General features: G+C 47.6%; 1 pseudogene; it reads left to right on the top strand.

Annotated features, from left to right (window-relative positions):
- The first annotated feature begins 2,666 nt into the window (after nt 1–2,666).
- Nucleotides 2,667–2,785, top strand: LOC140616663 (5S ribosomal RNA; annotated as a pseudogene).
- Nucleotides 2,786–14,313: the final 11,528 nt, after the last annotated feature.

Here is a 14,313-nt window from a genome sequence, read left to right as displayed (position 1 = left end):
CATAAACTGTGATGGAAAGGAGAAAAACACTATCTATTTCCTTCCTCACCTGCCAAGTCCGAGAGTTGACTAGCTTCATGCCTGGACTCATCCAGAGGCTCCGGTGACTTTATGAGGACCCTATTCATCATTCACCACCCTAACCTTCCCTTGTTCAGGGGCCACCTGCACATAGGCTCTTTCGTCTGGGGGCTAATAGGTCACTACAACTCTTCTGTTCTTACTGCCTCAATTCTAGGTGGCTATCCAGGGTTTTTCTTCCAAGAGTTCCCACAAAGACCATAGATTTGAGCTGTGCAGATCAGCCGAGATCAGGAGTCCAGCCCTCATGAGAGGGAAGACGGAGGATGTAGCAAAGTTTGGGTAGAGGTGGATGCTGTGTTTCCTAATACCTCAGGAGAGCTGGGAACCCAGTGTAAACAAGCAACCACTGAAAGGAGATATGAAGACCATTTTTCTGCAATTTTAGTTAATACAATCTTGCATCAATATAAAGTGAAATGTCCTGCCTCTACTTTCTCCCCCTTCTTTGTCTCCTCCATCAGGGAAAGGTGTCATAGCTACCAAATGAGGCTTGGAAAATGAGAGGTCTACTTGATTTGTGCTACAGGGAGTAGGTTGGAATTTCTCAGGAAGAAATATGGGAGTAGGCACACACAACAACACCAAAGAGCATACACATGTGTGCATGTGCACGTGCACGCACACACACCCACACACACACTACAGAGTACATGCTGCCCAGCCAGGCTCACCAACAAGAGCACTGCCATTACTCATCATTGTTCATTACTGCAACCAAATGGTGTGCTTCCGACCTGGGAGGGCTGGATCCCAGGAACACCACACTAAAGGCTTCACTGCCCACTCTCCTCCTTCTGGGTGCCCCATCCTTCACCATTGTCCCTCACAGCCTTCCCTCCTACCCCCAGGTGGGACCATTCTCCTCCAAAGGCATCTGCAACTGCTAGCTGAGTGAATCAGAACATCAGATGCCTCCTCTTTGCCCAGAAATCTCAATTTGTTTTCCCTCCGAACATTATAGTTTGTAAATAACATAAAATAAATATATGTTATGTTTTTTTACACTTAATACCATGACAGGTGAAGAAAGCTGGAAATGGCAGTCTGCACCAGGCAGGTGCTTTCCATCTGGAAAGGCAGGGGAGAAAGCAGAAAACACATTGTAGCAAATCTATGATAAGGTTAGAGAAGGCTCATGGTCACTCTCCCTGTCAGCCCCTATCAGCCCAGAGCTCCTCCTCACCACCTCAGCTCAGATCCCCCAAATAGGAATCTCAGACCTTCTGCCAACAGAATGTCAGGAGATAGATTGGATGGATTTCATCCTTGTCCCTTCCTCATAGGTCAACACACACAAGTTCTCTTTCCCCATCCCCTCCTCTCTCTCTCTCTCTGGCCCCTCAAACCTTGTCCCTGATGTTTCCATTCTTCCTGTCTAAAATGCCCGTCTCCTTTACCCCTTTGAATCCCATCCCTCCACGAACACCCAGATCCAGTGCTACTTTCTGCAAGAAGTTTCCTCTGCCTCCCCAAGCCCAGGAGAGCTTTATTCTTCAGAACACCAGCTGCACCTCATGTGTGTACCCCTCACACATGCCTCGCCGTGTTGGTTTTTCCAGGACTGTTATGTGGCCGGTAAGAAGCAAGAGAGCCTTGACAGGCAACATGCGGTCCCACCAGTTGGGTTTGACTCCCGGCTCTGCCTTTTGATAGCTTTGCACACTTGGGCAATTTACTTAACCTCATTGTGCCTCAGTTTCCTCATCTGTAACATGCTGAGGATGATACACCATTACCCAGCTGCTCAGGTTGTTACCAGGATTCAGTAAGTGACTGCTGGTCAGACACTCAGAACAGTACTTAGCACATATGGCATATAAGACAGTTAGCATGTCCCCTGCAATGCATGCTCAATACATGTTTGTGAATGAGCATCTGCTGTATACTTGGGAAAATAGCTTTAAGAAGCCACAGTGTTATGGTATATGTTGGCAAATTGAACTCCAATAAATTTTTTTTTTAAAGAAGCCATGGACATAGGGTTTGCTGTAGTATGGGAGCCCTTGCAGACCCAGGCCCAAATGATCCAGCCTAACTCCCCTTCCCCTTTCTGCCTGGTAGCCCTTCTCTGCCTCAGGGAGGAAGGATGGTCCTCACAATATTCATTTTATAAGTTGTTTTCTCTGTGTGCACCTGGGCTGTCCCATCTCAAGCCCACAGAATAGCAAACACACTTTTAAAAATGAGCAGGCTATCTGTGGAAACAATATTCATGACATTCAGTAGAGGAGGCAGGAGGTAAATGATGAAATTAAAGATATTCATGGCGGGAGCCAAAGAGCAGAGAAAGCGTGGAGCAGTGCACACAGGCTGCAGCGGGGCTCGCCCGGCCGGTCTGTCTGAGCTCTCCAGCAAGTACACATCGCAGGGGATCGGCTGGCTGCAGAGGCAGTCCAGGAGCGCCTGCAGACACACTGGGGACATGAGGTGAGGGAGGAGGGCGAGCAGAGAGAGACAGGAAAAGAGGGGAGATAAGCAGAAATTCTCCGGCAGAAATTTGTGTTTTAGATTAAAGGTCAGAAGGGAAGAACCTTCCCCCTTCTTTCCATTCCCTTGCAATTAGGTCTTGATAGGATAGAGTCCTGTACGGCCATACCACCCTGAATGCACCCCATCTCATCTGATCTCAAAAACTAAGCAGAGTTGGGCCTGGTTACTACTTGGATGGGAGACCACCTGGGAGTACCAGGTGCTGTAGAGGGACGCCTGGGTGGCTCAGCGGTTGAGCATCTGCTTTCAGCTCAGGGCGTGATCCCAGGGTCTGGAATCGAGTCCCACATCGGGCTCCTTGCAGGGAGCCTGCTTCTCCCTCTGCTTGTGTGTCTGCCTCTCTCTGTGTGTCTCTCATGAATAAATAAATAAAATCTTGGGCATCCCTGGGTGGCTCAGCAGTTTGCACCTGCCTTCGGCCCAGGGCAAGATCCTGGAGACCTGGGATTGAGTCCCACGTCAGGCTCCCTGCAAGGAGCCTGCTTCTCCCTCTGCCTGTGTCTCTGCCTCTCTCTGTGTGTCTCTCATGAATAAATAAATAAAATCTTTTAAATAAATAAATAAATAAATAAATAAATAAATAAATACTTTAAAAAAAAAAAAAAAGATACGGTATGACCTGAGTGTGGGAAAGGAGGTGGTGGGCAGGTGACAAACTGGGAAGCAATGAACCTGAGTTCCCTTGAAATTGTTACAAAGACTAAATTAGTTGTGATATTGAAAACACCCAAAGCACATGGTCAGTGTTATTTCCCCGTTCTGGTCATCATCATCACTGCACTTATAAAGGGGACACTCGTTCACCCTGGAAAGCCGGCACTGGGGAACGCAAGTAAGCAGAGAAAGCCCCCTCCCCACGATGGGGGAAGAAAACTGTGGACATGAGTCAATCACCAGACAGGTGAGCTGGGAGGTAGGAGTCGGAGCAGGGGGCCCCTAACTCTGCAGAGGCCCGAACATGTGAGTCGGTCTTGGGGGATCCGTGTTCTTCCTCTTCTGTGCCACTCGGGCCTGCAGGGGCTGAGGCGGGGCCGCGGGGGGCAACACTGGGCAGCTCCGCATCTCGGCCTGGCGCTCGGAGCCGGTCTGAGCAGCCATCCACCTCGGGTGAGGCCTCCTCTTATCAAGGTCGCTTCAGAAACTCTGCCCTCAAATTGTTCCCCAGGTTCAATCAACTTTCACATTCATAATACAACAGAGCTCTACAGGGCCGCCGAACAGAGAGCGTCTGTGGCTTTTCATTTCCTGGCACGATTAGGGGGATAATCACGGTGCCTGGAAAAATAATAAAGCCGGAGTCTGAGGTGGGATCCAAGCAGAGGGTCCGGCCACATGCACTGGCCTGGAGCCGCTGTGACCCGCAGGCCCCGGCCTTCCCCACGGGGTAGGACCGGGGAGAGGCCCTCGCATCCAGCCCACTGTAGCCTGCTCAGCATCAGCACCAGCCGCACCACTGCGGAAATGTCATGCTGGGGGTGCAGAGAGCTGAGCCCTGGCTGGTGGTGGTGGTGTGGGGTGGGGAGGTGCAGACACATCTCCCAAAAAGGGCGGAGGAAGTGGACATGGGAGCTGCTGACTGTCACATGCTGCTCACAACTGCCCCTGCTGCCCAGGAACAGCCACCCTCCCTGCCCAGGCACTGGGAGACACACATGGCTCATGGGTGCTGGACACCAAGCCTCAGTCTGGCCACACCAAGCAGTTCTTAGGAAACAAACCCAGGGGTGAAAGAGCAAGCCCAGGAATGGAACCAAAATAGAAGGCGGCTGTCAGCTCTGACCCTACCGGCCGAGAGCCTGTGCCAGACCGCTGTTTCCCCATCTGCCTGATGGAAGGAGCGGCTCCAGCCCTGCCTCCAGGACGTGCAGCGTGGGAGAAGGCAGAAAGGTGAACTCCTCATCCTGAAGGGTGGCAGCGCCTGAAGAGGACTCCAGCTGAGCTGGCCAGGCGGGACTGCTCCCAGAAGGAGAAATTAGGAGAGTAGGGCTCCCTGGTAAATGAGAGCAGCTCGTTTGCCCCCTGAGGCGTTGTAATGGACCTTGCAGGTGTTGGAGACTACTGGAGGGCCTGCAGGGAAGGGTCCCCCTGGAAAACACAGAGTCTACCCCAAGCCCTGAGGGGAGCACTGAGCCTGCAGTCCAGTCTCTGCTTTGCCCTGACACCAGCCACTCCCCACATGTCACTGTGCAAGTAAGAGCCCAGCACACTGCCAGCCACACTAGCTCTCCAGGTATGAGTTTCCTTCTTTCTTCTCTTCTCTGGGCCTCAGACCTTGCAGTTTTAAAATGAAGGGATTATTCCTTTCTATGTCTGAGCTCCTTCAGAATGTTCGTCCTGAGGTTCACCGAGGAAGGTGGTATTCTCAAAGGGCAGAACCATGAGCTTTCTATTGCAATTTTTAATTTACACGTTCCTCATCCCTAATTTATTTTCAATGAGAGGAAGAATTTTGTTTTATTTATCTCGATACTGCCTACACTTAGATCATCATCTGGTAACCATGATACAAAGGTGCTGCAGTCTGGATTAACAAAAGAGTACCCCCTGTATGCCAGGATTTAAAAAGCTACCACCGGGGCACCTGGGTGGCTCAGTGGTTGAGTGTCTGCCTTTGGCTCAGGTCATGATTCCAGGATCCTGGGATTGAGTCCCGGATGGGGCTTGCCACAAGGAGCCTACTTGTCCCTCTGCCTATGTCTCTGCCTCTGTGTGTGTGTGTGTGTGTGTGTGTGTGTGTGTGATGAATAAATAAATAAAATCTTAAAAAAAAAAGAAAGCTACCACCAAGTCAAAGCTCACCCAGAATCATACTGCCTGCTAGACATCCTTTCAAAATGTATAGGCAAGGAAGGATGTGGGATTGGAACCTGAAGGCCTGGCTTCCAGCCCCAGCAGAGTAACAGTTTCCTAGACAAAGCACGTAGGGGAGTGTGCACTGAAATCTCCTCCCCTGCTATCAGGAGAGAAATCTGGAGATCAGAGAAAAATTCTGCACATGATGCCATTCACCCCAGATGGCCCAGAGTTCATCCAAGAACATTCTGCAATGAAAACCAGGCCAGGATGAAAGGAGAATGTGCCTTGAGCAAAACAAGGTCGAGGTTATTATTCATCAAGAAGTAGGTACACATTAGCTGGTTTCCTCCTAGACCAGAGGGAGGAGTCCTCATGTAGCTTAGACCAGAGGGTCTAGCAAGAGGATTTATTTTCAAGTTCCATTTGCCTTCAGGAATTCCCGGAAGGACACCAGCAGTGGTTCTGTAGTAGAGACGCAGCTCTGAAGTTGAAGCTTCTGAGGCTTCTCTCTGGCTTCTTCATCTCTCCCCATTCTAAAGTAAGCAAAGGCTGAGCCACGGAAGACCTGCTAGTGTTTGCCCAAGCCCAGGACTGCAGCACATACAACACACAGGGCTTGGGGCTGGGATCTGGTTGGTGGTGCTTGGTAAAGGTGGAGATGATGGCATAGAAGGCCAGGACCCAAATGGGGAGGAATGTAAGAATAGAAATATAAAATAGGGGTGGCTGGTGGCGGGGGGTAGGGGGAAGAGCCTGCTGGAATAAGGACATTTTTACAAGAAAATCCCACCTTTTACCAAATAATGGAGCAAATTATATCCTAAAATCTACTATAATAAAATAACTGCTTCGGTTTCCACTGGAGGCCAGGATACACCCTGCTTGGGGAGGCCATATGGGGTAGAATTTGGACAGGAGTAACCTGCTCCAGGTCATCTGATGGACATAGGCCTGACCCATTGCTGCTCTCTGGACAGAAGGTGTCCCTACAAGCAATCCTCCCAGCTAAGAAGGCAGGCAGGGGTCTTCCAAGGGACATCTCTGAACTTACGTTTCCCCCTTCATAAATTCTGGATGATAAATAACATACTCTATGCACACAAAGTGTAGGGTGCACGTGATTAAGATACAAGGAAGAACTTTATAAACATAAAGGCATTAACAAATAATTGGAAAAATCACACAACACACTAACTGCCTGCTTTCTGTCTGTGCCCACCAGAAAGCCCACTCGGTGACACCAGCACTCACTTAGCACAGGCCTGCAAGTAAAGATCCATCATGCCTTCTGTGCATAGCTTTGACTGTGTTTTTGCACCCTACGCTAGATTTTGTAAAGAAAGAGAAGCCTGAGATGCCCAGTTCACAAGGGGTATTAGTGTTCCCTTATTCTCTTCTCCACTAACATCCTCTCCCTGTGGGATCTCGATCACCCTTCTGGCTTCCAAATCACCCCCAGATAGGGACTGTCTAGTTGATGCAGCTGGGAAGACACAGGCCTTAAGGCCTGTATTAGTCAGCTACAGCTGCCATAACAAAGTGCTACGGAAGGGGGGTTTCTCTCACAGTTCAGGAGGCTGAAAGTCCAAAATCAAGGCTCTGCAAGGTTGGTTTTCCCGAGGCCTCTGTCCTTGGCTTAGTGATGGCTGTCTCCTCCCTGGATCCTCACACGGCCTTCCCTGTGTGTGTCTCTCTTCTAATGCCTTCTTTCTATAAAAATACCAATCACATTGGGATGCCTGGGTGGATCCGCAGTTTAGCACCTGCTTTTGGCCCAGGGAGTCTGGGATCGAGTCCCGCATCGGGCTCCCTGCATGGAGCCTGCTTCTCCCTCTGCCTATGTCTCTCCTCTCTCTCTTCTCTGTATGTCTTTCATGAATAAATAAATAAAATCTTAAAAAAAAAAAGATACCAGTCACATAAATCAGGGCCCACCCTAGTGAACTCATTTTATTGTAATCCCATCCTTGAAGACTCTATCTCCAAATATGGTCACATTCTGAAGCATTGGGGTTTGAAGCCAGGGATGGAGGAGACATAATTCAGTGCATAACAGGCCTGCTGTCTGCTGTCAGTAACCCCAGGCAATCTTTGCCGAGGGCAGCCTTCTGTGTCAGGGGAGGCGGGGGGCGGGGGGGGGGACTCCCCTGCACCGCCTTACGGCTCACCTAACTACCCCACCACCACCACCACCACCACCACCGTCAGAAGGGCAGGATCCTGACTCTTGTCTCTGGCCCCCAGCCCCTTGCACAGAACCTGAGCAACAGCTGAGCCCAGTAACTTTCCAGGGCATAAATGAGTAAATAAAGATCCACCAGATTGTGCCTTGGTCAAAGAGGAAAGCCATCCTCCAGCTTCGTTTAGAGAAGGACCATTCCACCACATGCCATATTACAGCCGAGTAAAGGCCAAGTTTGATTTCTTGCTCCCCTTTATCATGTGATCAATAACTTCTTAAAATCCTTAAAAATAAGCTGCAGGGCAAGACGAGGGATCAGAAGAGTGGAGATGAGGACAAGTCTGGGTGTCTACAAGAAATATTAATATGATGCTGGCATTACAGGGGATATTAGCATGAACAGCAATATTAGTGCCAAAAAGCATCAACCTCAATATTTTGCAGTTCCTTACAAACACCTTTAATGGGTGATGACAGACTGGCAGTTTTGGGGTGAATCGAAATGGGCTGCTATGGGAGCTGAGAGATCGGAGGCAGCACATGCACTTCCACTCCAGAGGATCGGCCTGCCACCACTGCCCCTGTCTTCAGCACACTGTAGGCAGGAGCTCAGGCTGTGCCCTGGATGCCCCCACCCACCAGGGTTGCAGGCCCAGGAGTTCCCTTCAGAGGCTGGAGGGTAGAGGGAAAAAACTATCAATCTATGAACTATTAATCTTGTGAAAGCTGTGCCTGCGTGTGAGCAAGGCGCTGATTGTGGGCTCAAAGTGTGAATGTTGGCCCATCCCACTTTAAACAGGAAATGTGTTCCTGCAAAAAAGTGATGCGGAATTTGAAATTACATCCTGCTGTAAATACACCAGGGGGCTTACCCTTTAAAGAGATCTTTTGGCATAATCATAGCCAAGAATCCTTTTGTGAAATGAATACAGGTGTGTTCTCCCTTAAGCAAATCTAACTTACAAATTCAATTTAATTCAACAAATGTTTATTGATTACTTTTCCCGTATGCAGGGCATCCTGCCAGTGCAGGTGATAACAAAGATATTTAAGACATGATCCTTGCCCTTAAGAAACTCATATTCAAAGGAAGGGAGACAGAAAAGTAAACAAATAACTCTAAGTCATGCAGTGAAAACTTCCAGGGGATCAAAATAAACCTAACGATTCATTAATCATAGAATAGTCCAGGAAAGCTGCAGAAAAGAGGGGACAATTGGAGTGGGCTTTTAAGTTTGAGTAGGAGTTTACTGGGCTGGACCATGGCTGTGCCCAGCATGATGAGGAACTAATGTTCCTACCTATAGAACACACAGGACTAGTGAGGGAAGGATCATGAGAAATGGAAGGAAATATTTTGGACAGATAGCATGCTCTACACTGAAGAATCTGATTTAGCCACACTCCAACCTTTATTCCTCACCCGCTTAGCTATTGTACCTGAGAGGTCACCGTGGGATTCATGCAGCTAGCAAGCTCTCCTACCATATTAATAATATGACTCAATTTACAAAAAGTTAAGAGGAACATTGATTTTGTGGAGAAAGGTACACTTGTCAGGAAAGAGTTTTTATGTCCGGGTGTTCACACAGAATACAGAAATACGCAATGCTCGGCTCAAGTCCAGTGCTCTGCTGCCATACGGGCAGATCCAGGAAAGGGAGGATTGGAATTGAATGCTTAGGGCAACTCAGATCGGATTTGGGTTAAGAGAAAAAAATCCACTTGAACTGAAACCCTTTCTGAATGCATCAGAGCAAAGCATGTGACGAGGTCTTGTGTCCACTCAGGAGGTGTGCAGTAGGGCGCTGAGGAAACGGCTACCCATAGCTCTCTGAGCGCTCCTCTCAGCTGCATTGACATCTACCCCCTCATAAGTTACATACCTCAGGGTTCACAGATTTCCCACCTGTACCATTATCCTCTTCCATCCACCTGCCACCCTCTCTACTGTGATTTTTCAGAATTCTACTGATGGCCAGGTGGAGCAGACTCATCTTTGTCACGTTCACTATCACCATCATTTTTTTAAATAATAAATCTATTTTTTATTGGTGTTCAATTTGCCAACGTACAGAATAACACCCAGTGCTCATCCCGTCAAGTGCTCCCCTCAGTGCCCGTCACCCAGTCACCCCCACCCCCCACCCCCCTCCCCTTCCACCACCCGAAGTTCGTTTCCCAGAGTTAGGAGTCTTCATGTTCTGTGTCCCTATCGCCATCATTACCATCACCACTGCCTCCTTCCATTTGGGCTGCTGTAACAGAGATACCTCAGACTAGAGGACTTTCAAACAACATTTATTTCTCATAGTTCTGGAGGCAGGGAAGTCCAAGATCAAGGCACCAGCAGAACCCAAGGCTCCACTTCCTGGTCCAGAGATGACCATCTTTTCTCTGTGTCCTCACATGGTGGAAGGAGTAAGGAGCTTACTGGAGTCTCTTTCATAAAGGCACTCATCCCACTCATGAGAGCTCTACCTCCCAAAGGCCCCCACCTCCTAATACCACCACGTTAGGAGTTGGGCTTCAAGATAGGAATTTGATGGAGATACAAGATGGCAATCCATAGCAATCACCATCACCTTCCTGTCATGTCCTTTGAAAACTATGTGCTCCATCATTTGATGCTGGCAAGTGCGCAGAGAAGAAACAGGCTATTATTCCTATGTTCCAGAGGAGGCATCTGTGGCTCAGAGAGGTTATTTAACTTGCTCAGGTCACACAGCTATTTGCAGAGATAAAACTAGGTCTCATGACAACCAACGCAAGGGCAGTTCACCCCAGAGCATACTGCCTCCAGTGAAAGCAGAGTCAGTCGCATACACGAGCAAAGCAGCTGGCCAGGTACATGAGGTGAATTGAGAGACCTTAGTAAGACCTCCTGCCACCCAATTTTTCCCTGGCTATCCAGTCACAAGGCATGAAATTGTACCAGTTGATATCTGGGTATATGTGTATGGTAAAGATAAATGACTTCAATTTATAAAGTGTTTAACTTTCGGAAAGTCCTCCTGCGTGTTTCACCACAAAACCCATCTCGTGAGAGGGCAAGGGCTTATCTGTATTTGAGATGCTTTTCACTGCCAAGCACAGCCCACACAGGCAGAGGTGCTCACTATCCTCATGCGAAGAGGTCTCAGGATAGAGATGCAACAGCTCCGGGACTGTCAATAAACTCACACAAAGAGGTCCCCGAGCCCCAAGTCTTCCCAGCTTTCTGCTCTGCATCCTCAGCAAGCTGGCAACTCCCCTCTTGGTCACAAAATCGCTACAGCTGATAGCTCTCCTCCACAGAGCTGCAATCAGAAGGGAAAAAGTGTCTCTCCATTTTATAAGACTGAAAACACCCCCTCCCCCCCAACCCCCCAGTAAATGTCCCCTTATATCTCATTAGCCAAGTAGGGCCACGAGCCCACGCCTACCAGCCGGGGCTGAAGAAATGCAATTTCTATGATTGGCTTTGCCTGCTCAGCATTTTTCCCCAGGAGAGGGAGAAGGGTCCATGAAGCACCTCCTCATCACAGTACTTGAATAAAATCTAGATTCTTGTTGGCAGGAAGAAGATGCAATGACTTCTGTATGGCAACTAACAGTGTCTGCCACATAGCCTTTTACTTTATTTATTTTATTTATTTATTTTTAAGATTTTATTTATTTATTCATGAGAGACACAGAGAGCGAGAGAGAGAGTCAGAGACACAGGCAGAGAGAGAAGCAGGCTCCATGCAGGGAGCCCGATATGGGACTTGATCCCAGGACTCCAAGATCAGGCCCTGGGCCGAAGACAGGCGCTAAACCGCTGAGCCACCCAGGGATCCCACATAGCCTTTTAGAAGGGAAAACAAAGATTGAGAACCTTCCAGAGCTGACACCTCTCCCAGTAGCACCACATTAAACTAGCATCAGCTTTACAGATTTACCAGTTAAGCCTTATAATATTTAATTATGGTATTATCTTTTCATTTTTAAGTGATTTTTATTTGGCATTTATTTCTGTCAGCATTTCCTTCTTTAATGTTTTTGATTATCAGATGTCTATATCAGGGTGAGATCAACTTGTAATAATTGTTTAGAAATACAATTTGGAACCTTTGGGGGATTAATTACAACATGGCTTTTTGTAACCAGATATCTGATAGGGTTAATGACAGCTGACACAGGAGCATAAGCATTAATAGCTCATAGTATTTGGATCTCTTTTTTTTTGTGGCAAATAGTTCAGACACAAAGAATTTATTCCATCTTGCTTTGACCTTTATCAAATCAGTAAGAACACGTCCAAAAGCAACTTGGAGCTGAGTGTTAGAGCAACTGTTGCTTTCTGTAAGCTTGTTCCCTTTCGTAATGATGAAAGCATTTTGCCTACCAATCTGATTTTGGTTCTGCCTTCAGATTTGTTATTGCTTTTGCTAATTCAGATTTTAAAATCCATTTCTGACTTAATGTTATATTCCTACAACAGCATTCATGTCTTCCCTCTGCATTTCTCTGTTCAAGTATTTGCAAAGAACTGCACCCGACAGTGAATATTTGAGCTATAAAGATTTTGAGTAGTAATGGAACAAGACAACATCCAGATCTCCTACAAATGCTCCTCAAAGCACTACACAGAATCACGTGTCGAAATTGCAACTTGAAGACATATTTCGCTTCCAAAACTTATTATTTCTTGGAACACTACCCGTAAAGTATTCCATGGGTATAAAGCTTACTAATATTTATTTTATTTGCAACAGTGACTCTCCATTAGCCACAGACAGGGCAATGGATACTTTTCTCATGGCAAGACAGCAAGCAAGACTGATCAATGGGACTCGGACACTGCTGGCCTACCTGCACCCGTCCAGGCTCCTGGAAACTTTGACCTTCAGCTTCAACTCCTTGGGCCAGCGTTTCCTGCTCTTATTTTCGATTTAATGTCAGTGGATTCTTTCAAAGCAGTAATGTTTCTATGTTAATTGTTAAGCTTAAATTCTCACAGGAGAGTTTTTTTTTTAAAGATTTCATTTATTTATTCATGAGAGACACAGAGAGAGAGCGAGAGGCAGAGACACAGGCAGAGGGAGAAGCAGGCTCCATGCAGGGAGCCCGATGTGGGACTCGATCCTGTGACTCCAGGATCATGCCCTAGGCCGAAGGCAGGCACTAAACCGCTGAGCCCCTCAGGGATCCCCTACACAGGAGACTTTTTAAAAAGATTTTATTTACTCACTCATGAGAGACACACAGAGAGAGGTAGAGACACAGGCAGAGGGAGAAGCAGGATCCCTGTGGGGAGTCTGATGTGGGACTCCATCCCAGGAGCCCAGGACCCCGGGATGACAACCTGAGCCAAAAGCAGATGCTCAACCACTGAGCCACCCAGGTGTCCCTCACAGGAGACTTATAATACTTAAATGTTCCCATTTTCTCAACTGATTTTTCTCAGCATTTGGAAAAACATACACATTTCCTGTGAAATGCTAGAAAAGAATTCCCACCCAGAATACACCACCAGGCACAGGTTGGTCAGTCTGAATCAGACCTTGGACAAGGATGTCTTGAGACCCTTTCCCAGAGCCCCGGGCAGGAGGACACAAGAATCCAGCCCACCCACCTCTCACTCAGCACTTCTCCTCCCAGCTGCCTTCCATAGCTCCATGATTCCTGCCCCATCTGTCCAGTCCGTTAACCCCCAAACTCACCCAGACCTGCCTACTTCTCTCCTATTTCTTCTGCTCAAATTTATCCTCTTGCTTCTCTCTACAATCCCAGCCCACACACAAAACCTCACATTTCATTTTTCTCCATATTCTCACATTCCAATTTTCTGTGCAAAATCGGTGTCAGCCATGAGTCTGGGCTAACCGCCACTGTGACAATTTAATTAAAGCAATTCAGACTATAAAGTATAAGCGATACATAAATGTCCACTTACCTGCATATAATGCTGAAAAGATCACTTCATCGTACTAAGCCTCAATATTTCCATCTATAAAATGGAGATAAAAATTCCCAGCTCACAATATTTTTGAGAAGATAAAATGATATAGGCAAAGCATAGAACTAAGTGCTAGGAAATTGTTTTAGTCTTCCTTCTCCAAAAAGGACAATATTAAATCTTAAAGGAGGCGCTTTTGAGTACAAAAGAGCTTTTTATCAGGGACTAGAAACCCCAGGAGCAAAGTTAGCTGTGTTCCGAGTGTCTGCAGAGGCCTCTCAGCTCTTTTCTTAAAAGGTCCAAATTCACTAGCCCAATGTCAACTCCAGGAACTTCTCCCCCTGCAGGTTTCCAAAGTAAGAACTGGATGAGAAGGGTTGGCCTGCCAACCCAAAGCCTAGCTGACTACAGCTGCCCCAGCTTGGCCCAAAGTAAATGCTCAATAAATGTTTGCCAAATTGAATTTCCTTCCCCCTAGATTAATCATGGCAGAAGCAAGGAGGTGGCCCCCTTTGGGGTGGCTCCGGTGCCCACAAGCTTCATGAGTCATGTCTTCAAAGGCCTTGCAGCCACCCCCCTTCCTTTGCCTCTGACCTGTCCTGCCTCTTCAGCATGTTTATGGACATAATTACAGAGTGTTATTGATTTCCTGACAGCCGCCTTGATGTAACTATTTTAGAGAATCAAGCTAATTTCATACATTGAGGTTTTTATGGTCTCTGGCAGACTCAACCCTAGAAGTCATTTAGTCTCTTCCGAGGGCACTACTGCCCCTTCTCAGAAACTGCTTCTCCTGGCCCCTCCTTTCCCGAAGCCCAGCTGGGCTGCGATATCTGCA

Source organism: Canis lupus, chromosome 24, assembly GCF_048164855.1.
Source record: "Canis lupus baileyi chromosome 24, mCanLup2.hap1, whole genome shotgun sequence".
In the NCBI taxonomy this organism is placed as follows: Eukaryota; Metazoa; Chordata; class Mammalia; order Carnivora; family Canidae; genus Canis; species Canis lupus.
Note: the sequence above shows the minus strand (reverse complement) of the source record. Positions and strands in the feature narration are given on the sequence as shown.